General features: G+C 47.9%; 1 protein-coding gene across 1 annotated transcript in view; it reads left to right on the forward strand.

The window, feature by feature from the left end:
* The window catches only part of cplane1 (ciliogenesis and planar polarity effector 1), a 349,043-nt gene that overhangs the window by 52,660 nt on the left and 280,202 nt on the right, over window positions 1–16,181 (forward strand). The gene's annotated exons all lie outside the window — the stretch shown is intronic.

The following is a 16,181-nucleotide window of genomic DNA, read 5'->3' on the forward strand; positions in this document are numbered from 1 at the left end:
ACTGACACACTCCCAATGATCCTGTGTAAATATTGACACACTCCCAGTGATCCCGGGTAAATACTGACAGACTCCCAGTGATCCCGGGTAAATACTGACAGACTCCCAGTGATCCCGGGTAAATATTGACACACTCCCAGTGATCCCGGGTAAATACTGACACACTCCCAGTGATCCCGGGTAAATACTGACACACTCCCCAATGATCCCGGGTAAATACTGACAGACTCCCAGTGATCCCGGGTAAATACTGACACACTCCCAATGATCCTGTGTAAATATTGACATAGTCCCCAGTGATCTCGGGTAAATACTGACACACTCCCAATGATCCCGTGTAAATATTGACATAGTCCCCAGTGATCTCGGGTAAATACTGACACACTCCCAATGATCCCGTGTAAATATTGACATAGTCCCCAGTGATCCCGGGTAAATACTGACACACTCCCAATGATCCTGTGTAAATATTGACATAGTCCCCAGTGATCTCGGGTAAATACTGACACACTCCCAATGATCCTGTGTAAATATTGACATAGTCCCCAGTGATCCCGGGTAAATACTGACACACTCCCCAGTAATCCCGGGTAAATATTGACACACTCCCAGTGATCCCGGGTAAATACTGACACACTCCCAGTGATCCCGGGTAAATACTGACAGACTCCCAGTAATCCCGGGTAAATATTGACACACTCCCAGTGATCCCGGGTAAATACTGACAGACTCCCAGTGATCCCAGGTAAATATTGACACACTCCCAGTGATCCCGGGTAAATATTGACACACTCCCAGTGATCCCGGGTAAATATTGACACACTCCCAGTGATCCCGGGTAAATACTGACAGACTCCCAGTGATCCCGGGTAAATACTGACACACTCCCAGTGATCCCGGGTAAATACTGACAGACTCCCAATGATCCCGGGTAAATACTGACACACTCCCAATGATCCTGTGTAAATATTGACGGATTGCCCAGTAATCCCGGGTAAATATTGACACACTCCCAGTGATCCTGGTTAAATATTCACACACTCCCAGTGATCCCGGGTAAATACTGACAGACTGCCCAGTAATCCCGGGTAAATATTGACACACTCCCAGTGATCCCGGGTAAATATTGACACACTCCCAGTGATCCCGTGTAAATATTGGCACTCCCAGTGATCCCGGGTAAATACCGACAGACTGCCCAGTAATCCCGGGTAAATATTGACACACTCCCAGTGATCCCGGGTAAATATTGACACACTCCCAGTGATCCCGGGTAAATACTGACACATGCTCCCAGTAATCCCGGGTAAATACTGACACACTCCCCAGTGATCCCGTGTAAATATTGACACACTCCCAGTGATCCTGGGTAAATACTGACACATGCTCCCAGTAATCCCGGGTAAATACTGACACACTCCCCAGTGATCCCGTGTAAATATTGACACACTCCCAGTGATCCCGGGTAAATATTGACACACTCCCAGTGATCCCGGGTAAATACTGACACACTCCCCAGTGATCCCGGGTAAATACTGACACACTCCCAGTGATCCCGGGTAAATACTGACACATGCTCCCAGTAATCCCGGGTAAATACTGACACACTCCCCAGTGATCCCGTGTAAATATTGACACACTTCCAGTGATCCCGTGTAAATATTGACACATGCTCCCAGTAATCCCGGGTAAATACTGACACACTCCCCAGTGATCCCGGGTAAATACTGACACATGCTCCCAGTAATCCCGGGTAAATACTGACACACTCCCCAGTGATCCCGTGTAAATATTGACACACTTCCAGTGATCCCGTGTAAATATTGATACACTCCCAGTGATCCCGTGTAAATATTGACACACTTCCAGTGATCCCGTGTAAATATTGACACACTCCCAGTGATCCCGGGTAAATACTGACACACTCCCAGTGATCCCGGGTAAATACTGACACACTCCCCAATGATCCCGGGTAAATACTGACAGACTCCCAGTGATCCCGGGTAAATACTGACACACTCCCAATGATCCTGTGTAAATATTGACATAGTCCCCAGTGATCTCGGGTAAATACTGACACACTCCCAATGATCCCGTGTAAATATTGACATAGTCCCCAGTGATCTCGGGTAAATACTGACACACTCCCAATGATCCCGTGTAAATATTGACATAGTCCCCAGTGATCCCGGGTAAATACTGACACACTCCCAGTGATCCTGTGTAAATATTGACACACTTCCAGTGATCCTGTGTAAATATTGACACACTCCCAGTGATCCCGGGTAAATACTGACACACTCCCAGTAATCCTGGGTAAATATTGACACACTCCCAGTGATCCCGGGTAAATACTGACAGACTGCCCAGTAATCCCGGGTAAATATTGACACACTCCCAGTGATCCCGTGTAAATATTGGCACTCCCAGTGATCCCGGGTAAATACCGACAGACTGCCCAGTAATCCCGGGTAAATATTGACATAGTCCCCAGTGATCCCGGGTAAATACTGACACACTCCCCAGTAATCCCGGGTAAATACTGACACACTCCCAGTGATCCCGGGTAAATACTGACAGACTCCCAGTAATCCCGGGTAAATATTGACACACTCCCAGTGATCCCGGGTAAATACTGACAGACTCCCAGTGATCCCAGGTAAATATTGACACACTCCCAGTGATCCCGGGTAAATATTGACACACTCCCAGTGATCCCGGGTAAATATTGACACACTCCCAGTGATCCCGGGTAAATACTGACAGACTCCCAGTGATCCCGGGTAAATACTGACACACTCCCAGTGATCCCGGGTAAATACTGACAGACTCCCAATGATCCCGGGTAAATACTGACACACTCCCAATGATCCTGTGTAAATATTGACGGATTGCCCAGTAATCCCGGGTAAATATTGACACACTCCCAGTGATCCTGGTTAAATATTCACACACTCCCAGTGATCCCGGGTAAATACTGACAGACTGCCCAGTAATCCCGGGTAAATATTGACACACTCCCAGTGATCCCGGGTAAATATTGACACACTCCCAGTGATCCCGTGTAAATATTGGCACTCCCAGTGATCCCGGGTAAATACCGACAGACTGCCCAGTAATCCCGGGTAAATATTGACACACTCCCAGTGATCCCGGGTAAATATTGACACACTCCCAGTGATCCCGGGTAAATACTGACACATGCTCCCAGTAATCCCGGGTAAATACTGACACACTCCCCAGTGATCCCGTGTAAATATTGACACACTCCCAGTGATCCTGGGTAAATACTGACACATGCTCCCAGTAATCCCGGGTAAATACTGACACACTCCCCAGTGATCCCGTGTAAATATTGACACACTCCCAGTGATCCCGGGTAAATATTGACACACTCCCAGTGATCCCGGGTAAATACTGACACACTCCCCAGTGATCCCGGGTAAATACTGACACACTCCCAGTGATCCCGGGTAAATACTGACACATGCTCCCAGTAATCCCGGGTAAATACTGACACACTCCCCAGTGATCCCGTGTAAATATTGACACACTTCCAGTGATCCCGTGTAAATATTGACACATGCTCCCAGTAATCCCGGGTAAATACTGACACACTCCCCAGTGATCCCGGGTAAATACTGACACATGCTCCCAGTAATCCCGGGTAAATACTGACACACTCCCCAGTGATCCCGTGTAAATATTGACACACTTCCAGTGATCCCGTGTAAATATTGATACACTCCCAGTGATCCCGTGTAAATATTGACACACTTCCAGTGATCCCGTGTAAATATTGACACACTCCCAGTGATCCCGGGTAAATACTGACACACTCCCAGTGATCCCGGGTAAATACTGACACACTCCCCAATGATCCCGGGTAAATACTGACAGACTCCCAGTGATCCCGGGTAAATACTGACACACTCCCAATGATCCTGTGTAAATATTGACATAGTCCCCAGTGATCTCGGGTAAATACTGACACACTCCCAATGATCCCGTGTAAATATTGACATAGTCCCCAGTGATCTCGGGTAAATACTGACACACTCCCAATGATCCCGTGTAAATATTGACATAGTCCCCAGTGATCCCGGGTAAATACTGACACACTCCCAGTGATCCTGTGTAAATATTGACACACTTCCAGTGATCCTGTGTAAATATTGACACACTCCCAGTGATCCCGGGTAAATACTGACACACTCCCAGTAATCCTGGGTAAATATTGACACACTCCCAGTGATCCCGGGTAAATACTGACAGACTGCCCAGTAATCCCGGGTAAATATTGACACACTCCCAGTGATCCCGTGTAAATATTGGCACTCCCAGTGATCCCGGGTAAATACCGACAGACTGCCCAGTAATCCCGGGTAAATATTGACACACTCCCAGTGATCCCGGGTAAATATTGACACACTCCCAGTGATCCCGGGTAAATACTGACACACGCCCCAGTGATCCCGGGTAAATACTGACACACTCCCAGTGATCCCGGGTAAATACTGACACATGCTCCCAGTAATCCCGGGTAAATACTGACACACTCCCCAGTGATCCCGTGTAAATATTGACACACTCCCAGTGATCCCGGGTAAATACTGACACATGCTCCCAGTAATCCCGGGTAAATATTGACACACTCCCAGTGATCCCGGGTAAATACTGACACACTCCCCAGTGATCCCGTGTAAATATTGACACACTCCCAGTGATCCCGGGTAAATACTGACACACTCCCAGTGATCCCGGGTAAATACTGACACACTCCCCAGTGATCCCGGGTAAATACTGACACACTCCCAGTGATCCCGGGTAAATACTGACACATGCTCCCAGTAATCCCAGGTAAATACTGACACACTCCCCAGTGATCCCGGGTAAATACTGACACACTCCCCAGTGATCCCGGGTAAATACTGACACACTCCCAGTGATCCCGGGTAAATACTGACACATGCTCCCAGTAATCCTTGGTAAATACTGACACACTCCCCAGTGATCCCGTGTAAATAGTGACACACTCCCAGTGATCCCGGGTAAATACTGACACACTCCCCAGTGATCCCGTGTAAATACTGACACACTCCCAGTGATCCCGGGTAAATACTGACACACTCCCCAGTGATCCCGGGTAAATACTGACACACTCCCCAGTGATCCCGGGTAAATACCGACAGACTGCCCAGTAATCCCGGGTAAATACTGACACACTCCCCAGTGATCCCGTGTAAATATTGACACACTCCCAGTGATCCCGGGTAAATACTGACACACTCCCCAGTGATCCCGGGTAAATACTGACACACTCCCCAGTGCTCCCGGGTAAATACCGACAGACTGCCCAGTAATCCCAGGTAAATATTGACACACTCCCAGTGATCCCGGGTAAATATTGACACACTCCCAGTGATCCCGGGTAAATACTGACACATGCTCCCAGTAATCCGGGGTAAATACTGACACACTCCCCAGTGATCCCATGTAAATATTGACACACTTCCAGTGATCCCGTGTAAATATTGACACACTCCCAATGATCCTGTGTAAATATTGACACACTTCCAGTGATCCCGTGTAAATATTGATACACTCCCAGTGATCCCGTGTAAATATTGATACACTCCCAGTGATCCCGTGTAAATATTGACACATGCTCCCAGTAATCCCGGGTAAATACTGACACACTCCCCAGTGATCCCGGGTAAATACTGACACATGCTCCCAGTAATCCCGGGTAAATACTGACACACTCCCCAGTGATCCCGTGTAAATATTGACACACTTCCAGTGATCCCGTGTAAATATTGATACACTCCCAGTGATCCCGTGTAAATATTGACACACTTCCAGTGATCCCGTGTAAATATTGACACACTCCCAGTGATCCCGGGTAAATACTGACACACTCCCAGTGATCCCGGGTAAATACTGACACACTCCCCAATGATCCCGGGTAAATACTGACAGACTCCCAGTGATCCCGGGTAAATACTGACACACTCCCAATGATCCTGTGTAAATATTGACATAGTCCCCAGTGATCTCGGGTAAATACTGACACACTCCCAATGATCCCGTGTAAATATTGACATAGTCCCCAGTGATCTCGGGTAAATACTGACACACTCCCAATGATCCCGTGTAAATATTGACATAGTCCCCAGTGATCCCGGGTAAATACTGACACACTCCCAGTGATCCTGTGTAAATATTGACACACTTCCAGTGATCCTGTGTAAATATTGACACACTCCCAGTGATCCCGGGTAAATACTGACACACTCCCAGTAATCCTGGGTAAATATTGACACACTCCCAGTGATCCCGGGTAAATACTGACAGACTGCCCAGTAATCCCGGGTAAATATTGACACACTCCCAGTGATCCCGTGTAAATATTGGCACTCCCAGTGATCCCGGGTAAATACCGACAGACTGCCCAGTAATCCCGGGTAAATATTGACATAGTCCCCAGTGATCCCGGGTAAATACTGACACACTCCCCAGTAATCCCGGGTAAATACTGACACACTCCCAGTGATCCCGGGTAAATACTGACAGACTCCCAGTAATCCCGGGTAAATATTGACACACTCCCAGTGATCCCGGGTAAATACTGACAGACTCCCAGTGATCCCAGGTAAATATTGACACACTCCCAGTGATCCCGGGTAAATATTGACACACTCCCAGTGATCCCGGGTAAATATTGACACACTCCCAGTGATCCCGGGTAAATACTGACAGACTCCCAGTGATCCCGGGTAAATACTGACACACTCCCAGTGATCCCGGGTAAATACTGACAGACTCCCAATGATCCCGGGTAAATACTGACACACTCCCAATGATCCTGTGTAAATATTGACGGATTGCCCAGTAATCCCGGGTAAATATTGACACACTCCCAGTGATCCTGGTTAAATATTCACACACTCCCAGTGATCCCGGGTAAATACTGACAGACTGCCCAGTAATCCCGGGTAAATATTGACACACTCCCAGTGATCCCGGGTAAATATTGACACACTCCCAGTGATCCCGTGTAAATATTGGCACTCCCAGTGATCCCGGGTAAATACCGACAGACTGCCCAGTAATCCCGGGTAAATATTGACACACTCCCAGTGATCCCGGGTAAATATTGACACACTCCCAGTGATCCCGGGTAAATACTGACACATGCTCCCAGTAATCCCGGGTAAATACTGACACACTCCCCAGTGATCCCGTGTAAATATTGACACACTCCCAGTGATCCTGGGTAAATACTGACACATGCTCCCAGTAATCCCGGGTAAATACTGACACACTCCCCAGTGATCCCGTGTAAATATTGACACACTCCCAGTGATCCCGGGTAAATATTGACACACTCCCAGTGATCCCGGGTAAATACTGACACACTCCCCAGTGATCCCGGGTAAATACTGACACACTCCCAGTGATCCCGGGTAAATACTGACACATGCTCCCAGTAATCCCGGGTAAATACTGACACACTCCCCAGTGATCCCGTGTAAATATTGACACACTTCCAGTGATCCCGTGTAAATATTGACACATGCTCCCAGTAATCCCGGGTAAATACTGACACACTCCCCAGTGATCCCGGGTAAATACTGACACATGCTCCCAGTAATCCCGGGTAAATACTGACACACTCCCCAGTGATCCCGTGTAAATATTGACACACTTCCAGTGATCCCGTGTAAATAGTGACACACTCCCAGTGATCCCGGGTAAATACTGACACACTCCCCAGTGATCCCGTGTAAATACTGACACACTCCCAGTGATCCCGGGTAAATACTGACACACTCCCCAGTGATCCCGGGTAAATACTGACACACTCCCCAGTGATCCCGGGTAAATACCGACAGACTGCCCAGTAATCCCGGGTAAATACTGACACACTCCCCAGTGATCCCGTGTAAATATTGACACACTCCCAGTGATCCTGGGTAAATACTGACACATGCTCCCAGTAATCCCGGGTAAATACTGACACACTCCCCAGTGATCCCGTGTAAATATTGACACACTCCCAGTGATCCCGGGTAAATATTGACACACTCCCAGTGATCCCGGGTAAATACTGACACACTCCCCAGTGATCCCGGGTAAATACTGACACACTCCCAGTGATCCCGGGTAAATACTGACACATGCTCCCAGTAATCCCGGGTAAATACTGACACACTCCCCAGTGATCCCGTGTAAATATTGACACACTTCCAGTGATCCCGTGTAAATATTGACACATGCTCCCAGTAATCCCGGGTAAATACTGACACACTCCCCAGTGATCCCGGGTAAATACTGACACATGCTCCCAGTAATCCCGGGTAAATACTGACACACTCCCCAGTGATCCCGTGTAAATATTGACACACTTCCAGTGATCCCGTGTAAATAGTGACACACTCCCAGTGATCCCGGGTAAATACTGACACACTCCCCAGTGATCCCGTGTAAATACTGACACACTCCCAGTGATCCCGGGTAAATACTGACACACTCCCCAGTGATCCCGGGTAAATACTGACACACTCCCCAGTGATCCCGGGTAAATACCGACAGACTGCCCAGTAATCCCGGGTAAATACTGACACACTCCCCAGTGATCCCGTGTAAATATTGACACACTCCCAGTGATCCCGGGTAAATACTGACACACTCCCCAGTGATCCCGGGTAAATACTGACACACTCCCCAGTGCTCCCGGGTAAATACCGACAGACTGCCCAGTAATCCCAGGTAAATATTGACACACTCCCAGTGATCCCGGGTAAATATTGACACACTCCCAGTGATCCCGGGTAAATACTGACACATGCTCCCAGTAATCCGGGGTAAATACTGACACACTCCCCAGTGATCCCATGTAAATATTGACACACTTCCAGTGATCCCGTGTAAATATTGACAGACTCCCAGTGATCCCGGGTAAATACTGACACACTCCCCAGTGATCCCGTGTAAATATTGACACACTCCCAGTGATCCCGGGTAAATACTGACACACTCCCCAGTGATCCCGGGTAAATACTGACACACTCCCCAGTGCTCCCGGGTAAATACCGACAGACTGCCCAGTAATCCCAGGTAAATATTGACACACTCCCAGTGATCCCGGGTAAATATTGACACACTCCCAGTGATCCCGGGTAAATACTGACACATGCTCCCAGTAATCCGGGGTAAATACTGACACACTCCCCAGTGATCCCATGTAAATATTGACACACTTCCAGTGATCCCGTGTAAATATTGACACACTCCCAATGATCCTGTGTAAATATTGACACACTTCCAGTGATCCCGTGTAAATATTGATACACTCCCAGTGATCCCGTGTAAATATTGATACACTCCCAGTGATCCCGTGTAAATATTGACACATGCTCCCAGTAATCCCGGGTAAATACTGACACACTCCCCAGTGATCCCGGGTAAATACTGACACATGCTCCCAGTAATCCCGGGTAAATACTGACACACTCCCCAGTGATCCCGTGTAAATATTGACACACTTCCAGTGATCCCGTGTAAATATTGATACACTCCCAGTGATCCCGTGTAAATATTGACACACTTCCAGTGATCCCGTGTAAATATTGACACACTCCCAGTGATCCCGGGTAAATACTGACACACTCCCAGTGATCCCGGGTAAATACTGACACACTCCCCAATGATCCCGGGTAAATACTGACAGACTCCCAGTGATCCCGGGTAAATACTGACACACTCCCAATGATCCTGTGTAAATATTGACATAGTCCCCAGTGATCTCGGGTAAATACTGACACACTCCCAATGATCCCGTGTAAATATTGACATAGTCCCCAGTGATCTCGGGTAAATACTGACACACTCCCAATGATCCCGTGTAAATATTGACATAGTCCCCAGTGATCCCGGGTAAATACTGACACACTCCCAGTGATCCTGTGTAAATATTGACACACTTCCAGTGATCCTGTGTAAATATTGACACACTCCCAGTGATCCCGGGTAAATACTGACACACTCCCAGTAATCCTGGGTAAATATTGACACACTCCCAGTGATCCCGGGTAAATACTGACAGACTGCCCAGTAATCCCGGGTAAATATTGACACACTCCCAGTGATCCCGTGTAAATATTGGCACTCCCAGTGATCCCGGGTAAATACCGACAGACTGCCCAGTAATCCCGGGTAAATATTGACATAGTCCCCAGTGATCCCGGGTAAATACTGACACACTCCCCAGTAATCCCGGGTAAATACTGACACACTCCCAGTGATCCCGGGTAAATACTGACAGACTCCCAGTAATCCCGGGTAAATATTGACACACTCCCAGTGATCCCGGGTAAATACTGACAGACTCCCAGTGATCCCAGGTAAATATTGACACACTCCCAGTGATCCCGGGTAAATATTGACACACTCCCAGTGATCCCGGGTAAATATTGACACACTCCCAGTGATCCCGGGTAAATACTGACAGACTCCCAGTGATCCCGGGTAAATACTGACACACTCCCAGTGATCCCGGGTAAATACTGACAGACTCCCAATGATCCCGGGTAAATACTGACACACTCCCAATGATCCTGTGTAAATATTGACGGATTGCCCAGTAATCCCGGGTAAATATTGACACACTCCCAGTGATCCTGGTTAAATATTCACACACTCCCAGTGATCCCGGGTAAATACTGACAGACTGCCCAGTAATCCCGGGTAAATATTGACACACTCCCAGTGATCCCGGGTAAATATTGACACACTCCCAGTGATCCCGTGTAAATATTGGCACTCCCAGTGATCCCGGGTAAATACCGACAGACTGCCCAGTAATCCCGGGTAAATATTGACACACTCCCAGTGATCCCGGGTAAATATTGACACACTCCCAGTGATCCCGGGTAAATACTGACACATGCTCCCAGTAATCCCGGGTAAATACTGACACACTCCCCAGTGATCCCGTGTAAATATTGACACACTCCCAGTGATCCTGGGTAAATACTGACACATGCTCCCAGTAATCCCGGGTAAATACTGACACACTCCCCAGTGATCCCGTGTAAATATTGACACACTCCCAGTGATCCCGGGTAAATATTGACACACTCCCAGTGATCCCGGGTAAATACTGACACACTCCCCAGTGATCCCGGGTAAATACTGACACACTCCCAGTGATCCCGGGTAAATACTGACACATGCTCCCAGTAATCCCGGGTAAATACTGACACACTCCCCAGTGATCCCGTGTAAATATTGACACACTTCCAGTGATCCCGTGTAAATATTGACACATGCTCCCAGTAATCCCGGGTAAATACTGACACACTCCCCAGTGATCCCGGGTAAATACTGACACATGCTCCCAGTAATCCCGGGTAAATACTGACACACTCCCCAGTGATCCCGTGTAAATATTGACACACTTCCAGTGATCCCGTGTAAATATTGATACACTCCCAGTGATCCCGTGTAAATATTGACACACTTCCAGTGATCCCGTGTAAATATTGACACACTCCCAGTGATCCCGGGTAAATACTGACACACTCCCAGTGATCCCGGGTAAATACTGACACACTCCCCAATGATCCCGGGTAAATACTGACAGACTCCCAGTGATCCCGGGTAAATACTGACACACTCCCAATGATCCTGTGTAAATATTGACATAGTCCCCAGTGATCTCGGGTAAATACTGACACACTCCCAATGATCCCGTGTAAATATTGACATAGTCCCCAGTGATCTCGGGTAAATACTGACACACTCCCAATGATCCCGTGTAAATATTGACATAGTCCCCAGTGATCCCGGGTAAATACTGACACACTCCCAGTGATCCTGTGTAAATATTGACACACTTCCAGTGATCCTGTGTAAATATTGACACACTCCCAGTGATCCCGGGTAAATACTGACACACTCCCAGTAATCCTGGGTAAATATTGACACACTCCCAGTGATCCCGGGTAAATACTGACAGACTGCCCAGTAATCCCGGGTAAATATTGACACACTCCCAGTGATCCCGTGTAAATATTGGCACTCCCAGTGATCCCGGGTAAATACCGACAGACTGCCCAGTAATCCCGGGTAAATATTGACACACTCCCAGTGATCCCGGGTAAATATTGACACACTCCCAGTGATCCCGGGTAAATACTGACACACGCCCCAGTGATCCCGGGTAAATACTGACACACTCCCAGTGATCCCGGGTAAATACTGACACATGCTCCCAGTAATCCCGGGTAAATACTGACACACTCCCCAGTGATCCCGTGTAAATATTGACACACTCCCAGTGATCCCGGGTAAATACTGACACATGCTCCCAGTAATCCCGGGTAAATATTGACACACTCCCAGTGATCCCGGGTAAATACTGACACACTCCCCAGTGATCCCGTGTAAATATTGACACACTCCCAGTGATCCCGGGTAAATACTGACACACTCCCAGTGATCCCGGGTAAATACTGACACACTCCCCAGTGATCCCGGGTAAATACTGACACACTCCCAGTGATCCCGGGTAAATACTGACACATGCTCCCAGTAATCCCAGGTAAATACTGACACACTCCCCAGTGATCCCGGGTAAATACTGACACACTCCCCAGTGATCCCGGGTAAATACTGACACACTCCCAGTGATCCCGGGTAAATACTGACACATGCTCCCAGTAATCCTTGGTAAATACTGACACACTCCCCAGTGATCCCGTGTAAATAGTGACACACTCCCAGTGATCCCGGGTAAATACTGACACACTCCCCAGTGATCCCGTGTAAATACTGACACACTCCCAGTGATCCCGGGTAAATACTGACACACTCCCCAGTGATCCCGGGTAAATACTGACACACTCCCCAGTGATCCCGGGTAAATACCGACAGACTGCCCAGTAATCCCGGGTAAATACTGACACACTCCCCAGTGATCCCGTGTAAATATTGACACACTCCCAGTGATCCCGGGTAAATACTGACACACTCCCCAGTGATCCCGGGTAAATACTGACACACTCCCCAGTGCTCCCGGGTAAATACCGACAGACTGCCCAGTAATCCCAGGTAAATATTGACACACTCCCAGTGATCCCGGGTAAATATTGACACACTCCCAGTGATCCCGGGTAAATACTGACACATGCTCCCAGTAATCCGGGGTAAATACTGACACACTCCCCAGTGATCCCATGTAAATATTGACACACTTCCAGTGATCCCGTGTAAATATTGACACACTCCCAATGATCCTGTGTAAATATTGACACACTTCCAGTGATCCCGTGTAAATATTGATACACTCCCAGTGATCCCGTGTAAATATTGATACACTCCCAGTGATCCCGTGTAAATATTGACACACTTCCAGTGATCCCGTGTAAATATTGACACACTCCCAGTGATCCTGTGTAAATATTGACATAGTCCCCATTGATCTCGGGTAAATACTGACACACTCCCAATGATCCCGTGTAAATATTGACGCACTCCCATTGATCCCTTGTAAATATTGACACACTCCCAGTGATCCCGGGTAAATACTGACACACTCCCAGTGATCCCGGGTAAATACTGACACACTCCCAGTGATCCTTTGTAAATATTGACACACTCCCAGTGATCCCCGGTAAATACTGACAGACTCCCCAGTTATCCCGGGTAAATACTGATGCACTCCCCAATGATCCCGGGTAAATACTGACAGACTCCCAGTGATCCCGGGTAAATACTGACACACTCCCAGTGATCCCGGGTAAATACTGACTGACTGCCCAGTAATCCCGGGTAAATATTGACACACTCCCAGTGATCCCGGGTAAATACTGACAGACTCCCAGTGATCCCGGGTAAATACTGACACACGCCCTAGTGATCCCATGTAAATATTGACACACTCCCAGTGATCCCGGGTAAATACTGACACACTCCCAGTGATCCTGTGTAAATATTGACACACTCCCAATGATCCCAGGTAAGTACTGACACACTCCCCAGTGATCCCGGGTAAATACTGACACACTCCCCAGTGATCCCGGGTAAATACTGACACACTCCCCAGTGATCCCGTGTAAATATTGACACACTCCCCAGTGATCCCGGGTAAATACTGACACACTCCCAATGATCCTGTGTAAATATTGACATAGTCCCCAGTGATCTCGGGTAAATACTGACTCACTCCCAATGATCCCGTGTAAATATTGACATAGTCCCCAGTGATCTCGGGTAAATACTGACACACTCCCAATGATCCCGTGTAAATATTGACATAGTCCCCAGTGATCCCGGGTAAATATTGACAGACTGCCCAGTAATCCCGGGTAAATATTGACACACTCCCAGTGATCCCGGTTAAATATTGACACACTCCCAATGATCCTGTGTAAATATTGACACACTCCCAGTGATCCCGGGTAAATACTAACACACTCCCAGTGATCCCGGGTAAATACTGACAGACTGCCCAGTAATCCCGGGTAAATACTGACACACTCCCAGTAATCCCGGGTAAATATTGACACATGCTCCCAGTAATCCCGGGTAAATATTGACACACTCCCAGTGATCCCGGTTAAATATTGACACACTCCCAGTGATCCCGGGTAAATACTGACACATGCTCCCAGTAATCCCGGGTAAATACTGACACACTCCCCAGTGATCCCGGGTAAATACTGACACACTCCCAGTGATCCCAGGTAAATATTGACATACACTCCCAGTGATCCCGGTTAAATATTCACACACTCCCAGTGATCCCGGGTAAATACTGACAGACTGCCCAGTAATCCCGGGTAAATATTGACACACTCCCAGTGATCCCGGGTAAATACTGACACACTCCCAGTGATCCCGGGTAAATACTAACACACTCCCAGTGATCCCGGGTAAATACTAACACACTCCCAGTGATCCCGGTTAAATATTGACACACTCCCAGTGATCCCGGGTAAATATTGACACACTCCCAGTGATCCTGTGTATATATTGACACACTCCCAGTGATCCCGGGTAAATACTGACACACTCCCAGTAATCCTGGGTAAATATTGACACACTCCCAGTGATCCCGGGTAAATACTGACAGACTGCCCAGTAATCCCGGGTAAATATTGACACACTCCCAATGATCCCGGGTAAATATTGACACACTCCCAATGATCCCGGGTAAATATTGACACACTCCCAGTGATCCCGGGTAAATATTGACAGACTGCCCAGTAATCCCGGGTAAATATTGACACACTCCCAGTGATCCCGGGTAAATATTGACACACTCCCAGTGATCCCGGGTAAATACTGACACACTCCCCAGTGATCCCGGGTAAATACTGACACACTCCCCAGTGATCCCGGGTAAATACTGACACACACTCCCAATGATTCCAGATAAATACTGACAGACTCCCAGTGATCCCGGGTAAATATTGACACACTCCCAGTAATCCCGGGTAAATATTGACACACTCCCAGTGATCTCGGGTAAATACTGACACACACTCCCAATGATTCCAGATAAATACTGACAGACTCCCAGTGATCCCGGGTAAATATTGACACACTCCCAGTAATCCCGGGTAAATATTGACACACTCCCAGTAATCCCGGGTAAATATTGACACACTCCCAGTGATCTCGGGTAAATACTGACACATGCTCCCAGTAATCCCGGGTAAATACTGACACACTCCCCAGTGATCCCGTGTAAATACTGACACACTCCCAGTGATCCCGGGTAAATATTGACACACTCCTGGTGATCTGGGGTAAATACTGACAGACTCCCAATGATTCTGGATAAATACTGACATAGTCCCCAGTGATTCTGGTTGAATACTGATTGTTTGCATAAAGATTGGCCTTTTCTGTCACACAGACATTGAAACATACGGTGGAATGTGTTGTTGGTGTGAAATGAAATCGGAGGGGATGTACTGGACCAGCCTATAAGCATTGGTATGCTTCTGGCATGTGCAGAAATCACTAGCCCTGATCTGTAGCTCATTGTATTGAGTGGGGAAACTGGGCCACCCTGAGGAAACCTGCCTGGGTACAGGGGGAGTTTTCAAACTCCTTGCAGATAATGGTGGGATTTGAACCACAACCTTACAGTTGGTACTGTAATA

This window comes from Hemitrygon akajei, chromosome 6, assembly GCF_048418815.1.
Source record: "Hemitrygon akajei chromosome 6, sHemAka1.3, whole genome shotgun sequence".
Classification (NCBI taxonomy): domain Eukaryota; kingdom Metazoa; phylum Chordata; class Chondrichthyes; order Myliobatiformes; family Dasyatidae; genus Hemitrygon; species Hemitrygon akajei.